The sequence below is a fragment of the Mustela erminea genome, chromosome 5, assembly GCF_009829155.1.
Source record: "Mustela erminea isolate mMusErm1 chromosome 5, mMusErm1.Pri, whole genome shotgun sequence".
Taxonomy (NCBI): Eukaryota; Metazoa; Chordata; class Mammalia; order Carnivora; family Mustelidae; genus Mustela; species Mustela erminea.
The window spans coordinates 1,285,876-1,297,000 of NC_045618.1; positions in this window are offsets into that span (position 1 = coordinate 1,285,876).

The window sequence follows — 11,125 nt, forward strand, 5'->3', positions numbered from 1 at the left end:
ATAGTACTGGACTGTATCAGAGAAAAATCTTAAGTGTAAGTAAGCCCATGCAGTTCCTGCCTTTGTTGGATATTGATCAACTATATACTTATATATAAAACAGGAGATAATGTAAGTAGGAGATTTATATGTATATCTCATATGTTCTCAAATGGCTATAATAATAGGTGTATATAACAACATGTAAGTTATACATAAAAAGACTATATGTACTGATTCATTCCCTTTCTCTAGAAAAGCCCAATACAGATTTTTGTAATAATCCAGAGGGTCTCAAATTTGAAAAATAATTCCTTTTGCAATAGCATAAAAAAAATACTTAGAAATAAGTTTAACAAGTGTTAGAGTTCTGGAAACTACATGGCATTGTTGAGAGAAAGGAGGCCTCTATAAACTGAAGGACATCCCATATTCATGGGTTGGAAGACTTACTATTACGATAGCACTGCTCCCTAATCTGATCTGTAGAGTCAACGCAATACCTGTCAAATTTGGCTTTTTTGCAAAAATCAACAAACTTATTGTCATGGTAAAACAAGATACCCAGAATAACCAAAACAGCCTTGAGAAAAGAGAACGAAGTTGGAAAACTCACAGAACTGAACTCGAGAAGTTAATACGAAGCTACAGTAATCAAGGCAGCGTAGTCCTGGGGTAAGGAAGAACAGGATAGGTAAATGGCGTAGAATCGAGAGCCCAGAAATAAACATTCACACTCACGGTCACTTGATTTTCCTGAGAAAGAGAGCCAAGATGATTCTATTGGGAAGAATGGTTTTCTCCAACAAACAGTGATGGGATGTGGAAAACAAGGAACTGGGATCCTTACCTAACACCATATTCACAATTTAACTCAAAGTAGATCAAAGGCCTAAAGGTAAGTGCCGAAACAAAACTCTAAGAAGAAAACGTAGGCGTGCATGTTTATTACCATGGATTAGGTAGTGGTTCCTTAGTTGTAGCACCAGACCCAAGCAACAAATGAAAAATAATCCGGACTTCATCAAAATTAAGCATGTTAGTACGTTAAAAGACCTCATTGCATATACGAGGGAATTAAATCTGGAGTATGTAAAGAACCCTTACAACCGAGCAGTAAAAGAAGGTAATCTAAACAGGCCAGAGACTTCAGTGCAGACAAGTCTCCGCCTAAGATGGCTACAAAGGACGGAGTAAGATAGCAGCATCCTTCGTCCTTAGAGAACTGCAAACCCAAACCACAAAGGGATGCTGTGCACGCGCGCGTGCGCGCAAACACACACACACACACACACACACACGGCTATAATCAGAAACACAGCGTCAGCGAGGGTGTAAAGGTGAGAGCCCTCCTGCTCCTGGGAACCTGGGACGCTACAGCGGGCACGGGCCCAGTGACAGGCCACATACTGCACGGTCCCGTTTGTATGAAATACCCAGGACAGGCAAATCCACGTAGACAGCAGGTGAGGGAGAGGTCGCCCGGGGCTGAGGCGGGAGTACGGGGCTTCTGTTCGGGGTGATGAGAATGTTCTAAAGTTACACAGAGAGGCTAGTTGCAAAGCACTGTGTGTAAACTAAAAACTGCTGACTTGTGCATTTTAAAAGGGTGATTTTAATGTCCATTACATCGCCATGAAATAAAGAACAGCAGAAAAGAAAATCTACACGTATCCGCTCATTTCTGAAAGAAAAAAATGCAGTAAACATAAACTGTAAACAAACGATGGGTCCCCATAGGGCATGGGTGAGGGCATGGGTGGGGCAGCAGTAAGGGAGTAGCCGAGTGACGGGGACAACGACATTTCTTCAATGACACTGGTCTGGGTAGCTCTGATCCTCAGAACCACGCCAGCGTCTGCATGAACACGTGCACACGTCCGCACAGCCAGGAGCAGGGCAAGTGGGATGAGACAGACGTGCACTGTGACGGTTGACATACCACGAACGGAGGAGGAGGAAAGAACTGACTTAAGTAACTGCCGGAAGCAGCGTTCTGACCGTCCCCTGTAAGAGTGGGGGCCGAGGCAGCTGTACCCTGACCGCGCGCTCCAGTTGAGACATTCATTTCTCATCAGGTAATAAATCAGTAATTGTGAAACTACTTTATCTGTGTTCCAGAACTGAGCAAATAAGGAAATGCGTCATAGATCATGGGAGTGCCAGTGTCTCCCCGTCAGGAAAAACAAATACAAATAAGGAAGGAGTAAAGGTTGGAATGAGCCCTGTTATGTTGCCTTAGAATGGGAAGTGTTGGTATCAATTTGTGATTTTCGATAGATACACAAATGGACAGAGAAATAGAGATGTACATTTGATGCACGGACTTACGTTTTCTAGTTCTGTCCGTGAGAGCATGCAGAAGCAGCGACCCTCCAGAGCAATGAAATCTAGCGTCCAGATCTTGGTTTCCGAGTGTCGTTCTCCAACAAGGAGTAGGGCTTCCAGTGTTGAGGCAGGAGCAAGATGGGCCTGGAACAGCTCATGGCGCCACAAGGTAAGGAAGTGATCCCAGCAGAAGGGGGCGCGTCAGAAGGGAGCCAGGACCCAAACTGGAGTTCCCAGCAGCCTAAGCTGGGACAATTTGAGCAACAAAATAATAATTTTACTCTATAACCCATGAAATAAAATAAATATCTATGGTCCATAGTGATTGATAAATAGATAATGATAAATAAAAATAACAAGTAGACATAGCTCCTTGTCCTATAATTCTAGTTAATAAGTGTCGAAGGAATGGTGGAAATCGAGAATCACCATTAAGCAAAATTTGCACTTACAATCAATCAGTGCAGGCAAGAACCGTTGATAGGGGCTAAAATCAGCAGGCAAAAGAAAAAGAAACAAAAAGATCATTTTTGTGGTCTCAAAGTATCCCCATAAGATACTTACTGGATGTTAACATGGGATAAGACACGTGTGCCCCCTAATACGGCCCACTGAAAAGGACACAAATTCATTTATGTGGTATTCCTTCTGCCAGAAAAATCAGGAAAACCTCAATCACGAAAAAAATCAAACCCAAATTGAGAGACATTCTCTAAACACCTGACCAGCACTCTTTAGAAATCTCAAGGTCATGAAAGACCAAGAAACTTAGGGACCGGAGATGGAGATGGGACAGTTAAGGACATTGAGCCGTCCTTGGGCTTCTGGACCAGAGAAAGGGCATTGGTGGGAAACCGGTGGGATTCAGGTAAGGTTTGCATGTGGTTTGTACATTTACGTAACGGTGTGGTATCGACATTAGTTTCTTTGGAAAGAAAGCTGTACCGTGACTACGAGGGATGCTGTTGGAAGTTAGGTGAAGGATATACAGGAAGTCTGTTTTTGCAGATTTTTCTGTAAGATTAAAATTAGTTCAAAAAACCTGCTAGGTAAATAAACTTGGTGGACGCATGGGATAGGAGAGATGATCCTGTGAAAAACTAGTTTTCGTTGACCCGAGGGTACATCAACACACGTTTCCTAACCACCCGTTACAGCAGCTCCTAACTCCTCTCCCGGCGACCAGTCTCCTACAACCCGGCCCCCACACTTCCCTTCTTAGGAAGAAAACACTCTCGTCCTATCACTGTCTCTAGAACCTTCCTCTGGTGAAAGCCTGTTATCATCGGACCCTGCTCCCCGCAGTGACCCGTGTGGTCCTGTCGCCGTCTGCTCCCTGGCGCAGTGCGCTGTGCTGCCCGAGACCCCCAGGCCTGGCTGACCACAGAGCTGTCCCAGTGCACTGAGGGAGAATGTTTATTCACCAGAAGTCCTCCTGGGAAAGCACCATCTATATGACCTTTCTTACTTTTTCTTTTTTCTTTTTTTTTTTTTTTTTTTTTTGGAAGATTTATTTATTTATTTATTTGACAGACAGAGATCACAAGTAGGCAGAGAGGCAGGCAGAGGGGTGGGGGGAAGTGGGCTGTCTGCTGAGCAGGGAGCCCGATGCAGGGCTCGATCCCCGGACCCTGAGATCATGACCCGAGCCGAAGGCAGAGGCTTAACCCACTGAGCCACCAGGCGCCCCATGACCTTTCTTTAAGAAGAAATACTTTGATAAAGCACTTGGGTCATGGACCGAAAGCCACAATCACAGAAAGATGGTCCCTAAACTGTGATGTGTAAGACAGGCAGAGGCGCATCCGTCGGTTCCCAGAGGGATGGGGGGAGTCAAACAGAGCCCGTGGCGGAGCTAACACAGTGGGTTCCCGTGCACTGGAGGGGAGAGAAAGGGAGAAAAGTCCCTGGAAGCACCTGCCAGGGAGAGGAGCTCTGGAAACGTCCAGGAGGGACTTCCTCGCTTGTGTGCTCTCGGGTGCTTGACGTGAAACCTCCCACCGACTCCCTGGCAGCATCGCCCACTGTCCTTGTGGCAGGGCTGCGTGGGGAGACTGTTGGGGTGCGCGACGGCCTGCATGGTCCAGGGCAGAGGAGAGCCGCTGTTGGAGCGACAGGAGCACATCGGCGACGGCCGGCGGGTCCAGAGGCTGCTCTGCTTCCTCCCGGGTGGAGTCCTGGACCTAGAAACTGTGACATCGGTGTTACTGTGATGTTATCATGGAACAGGAAATAGGTTTGGACGTGCCACGTGGCTTGCCCAGGCTCACTAAGTGGGGGGCTGCTACGTGAAAGAAATCGGGACCTCCAAAACCCATGCTAACCCGCCTCCTCTGTCCCAGCTGTGTCCCGACGCCGGGGGACTGTCAGCCTGAGGCCGTGGGTAGCAGTGGCTTGTATCCTTGGTGCTCAGCCCTGGGGCTGGGACAGCGTGGGTGCTGGGGGGATGCTGGGTCAGAGCAAACCTAGTGGGGGAGCAGCTGGCTGAATCTGGGAAAACCTCAAGCTCTGCCGGAAGTCGGGGTCCGGAGGAAAGAGCCCGCGCACTCTGCACCGGTCAGACCACAGCTGAGTGCCGAGCGACCGGACACACTAGAGAATATTCAGAAAAGGGTGGCAGGTAGCCATTCCAGAAATGTCACAAGAAAACCCACCGATTCGCGTCCGTGACACCGAGCTGGTCACACACGTTCCATCCGACAGGTTTTGTGGAGACTTGCAAGTGGGTGAGGAGGGCAGGTGCGAAGAAGGAGGAGCGGAAATGAGTAGTCTCCACTGTCAGGAAGGAAACACACTGAGTCCACTTGCACACATGGCCCGTTCTTCCGTGCGTAGACCCAAGACTTCATTTCCATCAGCACACCAAAACGCCGTGCATCTACCCATGCCTGCTACCTCGAGCACGGTCCGTGAGCCAGCAACATCAGCACCACCGGAACCTCGTGTGGCACGCAGGGTCTTGGGCCTGAATCTGTATTTTAATCTTAACAGATCCCCAAGGGATTTGTACTCCTATTAAAGTTCAGGACACACTAAAGTTCAGGACACACTGCCACAGCCTAGTGTCTAAACCAAGCGGCAGTTTGCAGGAAGAACTAGAACGACGTGCAGACTGTTAGTACCATCAGCCTGCACACGTCATTCCCTCCGTCTAGACAGCTTGGGGGTCTGATGACCACGGCTCCTCCCCCACCACAAGCTCCGCCCCTGCACGAGGAAGTGGCCTCCCCACTGACGCCCTGAGGTTGAGTAAGCACTAACCCCGCAGCAGGGAGGTGAGAGAGTTTTCTAAGAAGAAACAATTCCGTGCAAAGGCCCTAGAGGAAACAACCATGGGGTGTTCCAGAGGAACCGAGAGCTGGCTGGAGAGCTTCATGGGCAGAGAGAGGCAGGAGATGAGGCCGAGGTGCGGGGTCTGGAGGACGGGGGGGGGGGTGGTTTTCATTTATCTCTTTAAGTTTTTGTTTTGTTTTGTTTTAAAGATTTTATTTATTTATTTGATAGAGAGATCACAAGTAGGCAAGAGAGGCAGACGGGGGCGGGGAGGCAGGCTCCCCGCTGAGCAGGGAGCCCAATGCGGGGCTCCATCCCAGGACCCTGAGATCATGACCTGAGCTGAAGGCAGAGGCTTACAGGCGCCCCTTCTCCATGATTTCAATGCCAGTGGGACGCGTCTACCGCACTCTGGAGGCGTGGTTCTCCTGGGCGTCCGTGGCTACTCCGGATGGCTCTGTGTGCTGCGTAGACGCTGTAACAAGAGAAGAACCTCGTCTCCTTCAGTCGTGCGTTGCCTGTCTCGGGGAAGAGAGCCTTCCTGGTTTGGTCCCCGTCTTTGAGAACCAGTAACAGTGGGGCAGGCCTTCGCTGCCTCTTGCTCAAGGACTGTGCTTCTGGAAGCCCGAGCACCATCGCGCACACCTGCAGCAGTGAGGGGCTGCAGCTTAGATCTCTGAATCCCCAGAGAACTGTGGGCGTGGGATGGGGCCTCATGATCACGTCACTGCCATCCGTGTCCCCCAAGTGTGTTATCCTCGGAAGCCGTGCGTCATCCCCGGCAGAAGTCGGGACACGGGGGGGGGGGGGGGGGGGGGGGGACACAGAGTGCACCGGGCCCGGCGGGGAGGAGCTCAGGCTCGCAGGGGAACTGGGCCGGGGAACACCTTGTAAGAACAGCAGAGCAAGAATCCCATGCGAATGCGCGATGTCTGGCTGTTCTGCAGAGTGAGGTGAACAGCCCCAGCCGTTCTGAGGAGGGAGATACCATACAGCGTCTCACGTTTGTTTCTTTTTCCTTTCGTCGGAGCCTGGCTGACGCACAGTGTCAGTCTTGGGGACACAGTGTAGTGACTCACCTGCTCTCTACGTTGCCCTGCGCTCCTCGTGGGCGTGGCTCCCATCTGTCACCTCTGTCGCTGTCACGCTGTCGCGGTGTCACGGACTATGTTCTCTCGCTGCTCCTCTCATCCCCCAGATGTCCTCAGGCACGTTTTCTCGCCTGTTCAAGGCTCCCACTCGCGGCTCGTCGGGCGCACACTGTGAGGGGCAGAAGCGAGGCCAGCGAGGGGCTTCCTGCAAAACCCGGGCAGGAGATGGTCGGCGGTGCGGCCAGGGTAGCGGTGCTGAGGGTGGTGACTGCCGACCCCTGGGCGGCTCGTGATGACGGAACCAGATGCACCTCCCACTGGGCTGCCCTCGGGGTGTGAGCGGAGAGGGTCGAAGAGTGAAGGATTTGCCCGAGCGGACGGAGAGGGCGAAGGATGCGGGGCGCCGGGCTCGGGGAGCGGGACAGGCCTTGGGATTTCCCAGGACGGGGTCCGACAGGCTTGTGGAATACCCTGTAGGAAGATGTCAGGTCAGCACTGGAGCGTCTGCGTCCGGAGCTCAGGGACGCGGTCCTGGCTGCGGCATGAGCTCGGGGCCCCGTCAGGCCGGCTCCCTGGATGCTCCGGGAAGCTGGAGGGTAGGTGTGGGAAGCAGGGAAGCCGAGGACCGGCCGGGGACGCCTCAGTATTTGGGGGCGGGCACTTGGCTCAGGGAGATCACGAAAGTCCGTCGAAGGAGATGGGAGGAGCGGCCAGTGAGCCAGGAGGACCGGAGACCTGTGTCCCCCACGTCCCTAACAATCCACTGTGTCCGAAGTCATCCTGCCGGGAAGTCTGAGGACGGGGAGGCCATCCTTGACCTTGCTGGTGGGGGTGAGAGTCCGACGGATACTAGGGTCCCAGAGACAGTGAGAGAAGAGTTTAGAGGCAAGTGTGGACTCTACTTTGAGGGGTTTTTCTCTGACTGAGAACAGAAAATCAGGGCAGTCCCTGAGAGCTTGTGTGTTGGGTTTTACTTAAGGGAGGTTGAAGGGATGTTTCTGCAGAGGCGGGGCTGGGGGGGCTGACCCACACGTGTAGGGCTCGGCCCCCAGCACGGGGGCCCCTCCACGGCCACAAGAGGACGGGAGAAAAGCGCTCGAGGCAGGTGCAGGGTGGGCGGCCGGAGGGAGGGGCTCGCGCGAGCCCCGGGCGAGACCAGCGAAGTCTGGGACTGAGGTCATGTCAGAGCACTTGTGTTGCGCCCACACTTCCTGCGTGTGCGTCCTTCTGTTGCCCTAACAGCAGAGTCGTCAGCCTCGAGCTGCAGAACAGCTTCTAGAAAACACTGGCCACGGGGTTGGTTCTCCTGGGGGCCGGTTAGATTTGCTCCGTTAAGGCGGGAAATCGCCGCGCTGGGCTGTTGGCCATGGAGAATCCTGCCTTCAGGCCTGAGGCCGGTGAATCCCAGAAGACCCACCAGCACCAGCAGAAATGATGCAGCCATGCCGGTCCTGCCACCAAGTCACTGCTGGTAAACAAAGACCTTATGCTTGCTCCGTGGAGTCACCCGAAGCGACATTTCCCCGTCAACAGCTTTGTATCCTTGGCAGAAAGTTCCAGAGCCGAGATCGTGACGCCCAGTCAGGGCTAGGGCAGTTCTCCCCGGAGGAGACACATAACGGGGTGGGGGGCACAGATGCGGGAGAGGAGCTCACCCCGCCAGGCGGTGGGGACGACACTGGCCTCTGTGGGGGAACAGCTCACGCTCAGGCCCGGCGTGTGAGCTGGATGGGGAGTCGGCGTCTGGGCGGCCCCACGGGGCCAGGAGGGAGTGGAGCAGGAGGAGGGGCGGTCGGTGAACCCCACACTCAGCCCTGCCCCGGCCTTGCGGATGCACATTCCCAAACCAACTCAAGTCTGTTCAGGTGTATCTTTGACAAGAGCTCATTGAGCTTTTCCCTGGCTCTGAACGAGACTCGGCGCGGGGTGGGAGGATGAGCACAGACAGCCGCGGTTCCTGCCTGGCGGGCTTGCTGTCTGTCGGGAAACAGACACGCTGACGTAAAAATCACACAATCAGAAAACTCTAATTGAGATGGCGCTCTTTGGGGAGGTGGCAGGAGAGCGGAGCCTCGTCGGGCAGGGCCATCCCTGAGACAGCGACCTCTGAGCTGGACTCGGAAGGGCAAGTAAGCCTGAACAAGGGGACCAGCTAGGGAAGCAGAGGGGACCACATGTGGGAAGGTCTGCGGGAGAAGCTGCTGGAAACAGGCCACCGAGGCTATCATGGGGTCCGTGGCCATAATGCAGGGAGGGCCGCCCACGCAGAGGAACTGGCAGAGTGGCCACGGGCGTTAGGACGAAATCACAATGTCCTTGTTACATGACCAGGGCACGAGCAATAGTGCTTCATGATTTTATGTGAGCATTCGTAGCATCTGCTTTGTTTTTTCTTTACGTTTTATTTATTTTATTTATTTATTTTAAGATTTTATTTTATTTTACTTTATTTATTTGACAGAGAGAAATCACAAGTAGATGGAGAGGCAGGCAGAGAGAGAGAGAGGGAAGCAGGCTCCCTGCTGAGCAGAGAGCCCGATGCAGGACTCGATCCCAGGACCCTGAGATCATGACCTGAGCCAAAGGCAGCAGCTTAACCCACTGAGCCACCCAGGCACCCCACGTTTTATTTATTTTAGAAAGAGAGTGAGAGTGAGCTCCAGTGGGAGAAGCAGAGGGAGAGGGACAAACAGACAGACGCGTGCTGAGCGCAGAGCCCGATGGTGACCGTGACCCGAGCCTCACCACCTGAGCCCCCCAGGCATCCCGGTGGCATTCCACGTTAGTTGTATTTGAGGTGATCTTTTTTCTTTCCTTTTATACTTTCCCTTAGTGTGCGTTATTTCTAGTGAGGGTCTATTTTCTTCTTCTTCTTCTTCTTTTTTTTTTTTTTGTAAAAAAAGGGCTTTTTAAAATTCAACTACGCTGACATATGATTTATACTAAAATGTCCCTGTCCTAAGAGAGCGCCTCTGTGTTTTCTTTTCTTTTTTTTTTTTAAGATTTTATTTATTTATTTGACAGAGAGAGATCACAAGTAGTTAGAGAGGCAGGCAGAGAGAGAGAGAGGGAAGCAGGCTTCCTGCTGAGCAGAGAGCCCGATGCGGGGCTCGATCCCAGGACCCTGAGATCATGACCTGAGCCGAAGGCAGAGGCTTAACCCACTGAGCCCCCCAGGCGCCCCCGCTCTGTGAGTTCTGACAAGGGCACACACCTCCCTGAAGGTGTAGGACAGTCTCACCAGCCCAGGAAGACCTTCCCGCCTGGCCCCAGCCTCAGCCCCGACAGCCACTCATCCACTCTCTGCCACCGCCCGTCCGACCTGCTCTGGTTTTCTGCGGACGACGCAGCCACGGGGGGCTCCTCCGTGACCAGTGCCTTTCTCTCACACGCAGTTGACTTGGTCCGCCCCTGGCACAGGCCGGCGCCCCACAGCCAGTGCTTGCCGAGTCACAGCCCCTAACAGAGACACACACACGTGTGCAGTGTGTAGAGCGCTTGGGTTTTCTCCGGTCTTCCTGCCGGTGTGAGTGACGCGGCGGGGGATAGCGTGGACGTGTTTTACTTCTGTCGAGTGACCCTGGGGTCACTGTGTGTTTCCGGTGAGAAGAGTCTCTCATGCTGTTTTCCAAAGACGTACAGTTTTTCCCGTGCCCGTCGCGCACAAGAGACCCTCGGCTCCGTGTCTCCCGGGAGCCTGGTCCTGTCGGTCCTTCTTGCGGGAGCCGTTTGGGACCATACACGTCTCATGGTGCGTCCAGCGCGAGTTCCACCACGACCCGTGGCCTCTGGCGTCTTTCCTGTGCGCACCCGGCCTCCTGCTTTCCCGAGCTGTGTGCTCCGGGCTGGCGTCCGTTTCTAAACTGGGTTGGCGGCTGTGTCGCCACTGAACTCTAAGAGTTACATATGCTCGGTGCAGGGCCTCCGCAGACGCTGGTGCGGCGTGTCGCCTCCCAATCTGTGCCTTGCGATTTTGAGTTGAACACCTTTATTGGGATATCATTCTAGATGGTCTTTATAAGAGAATAGTTTTTAGGTTTTGGGGTTTTTTTCCTTTTCTGTTGCATTTTTTTGTGTTGTGCCTCAAAACCTTTACCTGATCCAAGGTTGTGAAGATTTTCTCCTGTGTTTCCTCTGGGGTTTTTATAGTTTTCCCTTATATTTAGGTCTGTATTTGTTTCACTTTCATCTTTCTGTGTGGCATTGGAGGAGAGAGGAGGAGCAAAGCACCTGCCCCGCCCCTGCCTCCACCCCACCCCCATATTTTTTCAGTAATAAAACACACGGGGGGGGGGCGCGCCTGGGTGGCTCAGTGGGTTAAAGCCTCTGCCTCTGGCTTGGGTCATGATCTCAGGGTCCTGGGATCAAGCCCCGCATCGGGCTCTCTGCTCAGCGGGGAGCCTGCTTCCTCCTCTCTCTCTCTGCCTCTCTGCCTACTTGTGATCTCTGTCTGT